The sequence below is a fragment of the Bos javanicus genome, chromosome 6, assembly GCF_032452875.1.
Source record: "Bos javanicus breed banteng chromosome 6, ARS-OSU_banteng_1.0, whole genome shotgun sequence".
NCBI lineage: Eukaryota > Metazoa > Chordata > Mammalia > Artiodactyla > Bovidae > Bos > Bos javanicus.
The window spans coordinates 11,598,198-11,600,077 of NC_083873.1; the positions used below are offsets into that span (position 1 = coordinate 11,598,198).

Sequence of the window (1,880 nt, forward strand, 5' to 3'; positions counted from 1 at the left end):
GTGGGTTGTCATACCCTCCTCTAGGGGTTTCCCCAACCCAGGGATCAAACCCACATGTCTTTACATCTCCTGTGCTGGCAGGTGGGTTCTTTACCACTAGCACCACGTCCTTTAAAAGGCATCTGACGCTTATTCATTAAATTTTGTTTCCATCTCTGGCTTTTGACTGCAGAACCTTGTCTCATTTTTCAATTATGAACTGATGTACTAATTGAGCTGTCCTTATCTAAACAACTCTGCCTACCACTGCTAGATTAGTTTCCTGAAAAACTATTTTCAGTACCTCACATTTTTTTTTACCAAAAACTATAAAAATAAATAAATAAAAGCTGCTTGTTAAAACAATTTTAACAAGATCTTTGTTAAACAATTTAAAAAAGAAAGTCTAAACTGAGAAAGTATTTTAGGACCCCATTTGAGGGATTAGTGTTGAAGCTAGCTGTTACATAAAAGATGTTTCCAACTTTGCAAAAATCAGTTTCTAAAGAAAAACTGGAAAACATCATGATCATTCACTATATAAAGACATATAAACCGACAGTGCACCTGAAAACCTGTGTGAGTTGATAATAATAAAAGTGCAAATAAAAATATAACACCTTTCTGGGCTAACCAGAGAGGAGTCCACATAGCATTGTTCTGGGCTCCTATTGTAACTTAATGGGAAACTTTCATGACATCCAAGGATCTTGATGTTTTCCTAATGAGAAATAAGGATGCCCACAGATTCCTTGCAGCAGTAACCCACTAGGTGACATTAACCTTGACTTCCAAAGGGAACAGCATATCTACCAAAAAAAAAGTGGAATTTAATTCATAAATCTGTACAGAAACCGGGAAAAGCTTAGAAGCTTTCGCTGGCAAACTCAGCTGATACCAGTATCATATAACCCAAGAATACTGGCGATTGAGCTGTGCTAAAGTTTGCAGCTGCCACTGGAGCCACTCCGACTGCTGGCCACTTAACTCCTGGAATCTTCACCAGCCAGATCCAGGCAGCCTTCTGTGAGCCATGATTTCTGGTGGTGACTGACCCAGGGTTGGTCACCAGCCTCTCACAGCGACACTTTATGTTAACCTGCCTACAGTCACTCAGCAGAATACAAACGCTCCTCTGCACCATGTGAAGGCTCTAGCGAGGATGACAGAGACCATCCTTTACAAGGGGGCTCACTTGGTGAGTCTGAAGTGGTGGATGCTGACCCAGAAAGTTCGGCACAAGCATGGCACCTTCTCTTGTGAACACCCATGGAAGGTCACACGTAATCTCTACTTCTTCAGAGTCCCTAAAGGGACTGAAAAGGAAGCTCAGGCTGTTGCATTAAAGACTGTTACAAAGGAGGGATTTCAGGATGAATCAACTTCTCCAGTTCCCAAATTTACTGCTACTCAATCCCAGGTCCCAGGCTGGGCTGAAGGTGGGGTGTCCTCAGTGCCTATGCAGCAGTTTCCTGCTGAAGAATGGAGAGCTCCACTCGCCGCTGGAAGACTGGTCTGCAGTTCCCACTGCTTGGGCTGCTGACTGGATAGTGAATGGAGGCAGGCATTGGAAGAAAAGAAGTCCCCAGGGCATGAGCAATTTTCATTTTAGCACAGGATAACCTTTCGTGACACTCATATCATGTTAAAAAATATACTACAATATTAAAAAATAACAACCTGAATTACTTGATGAAAACCATGAGAAAATAACAATGTCTATTGGGAGCAACAACTCACAGAAAGCACCCTGGGGGTGATACACTGACCATTTGGTGGGGAAAGGGGTTCAGTTTCAAAGTCTTACCCATAATATATAGGGACAGGTGGTCAAATCTTAACTTTTTAGTTGTAGGTGGAATTTACATAAAACATTAAAAGTGGACATTCCCCCAATTGTG

The 1,880-nt window shown here is 42.0% G+C and overlaps 1 pseudogene; it reads left to right on the forward strand.

Annotated features, from left to right (window-relative positions):
• Window positions 1-673: 673 nt before the first annotated feature.
• Window positions 674-1,529, forward strand: LOC133250036 (small ribosomal subunit protein uS2-like; annotated as a pseudogene).
• Window positions 1,530-1,880: the final 351 nt, after the last annotated feature.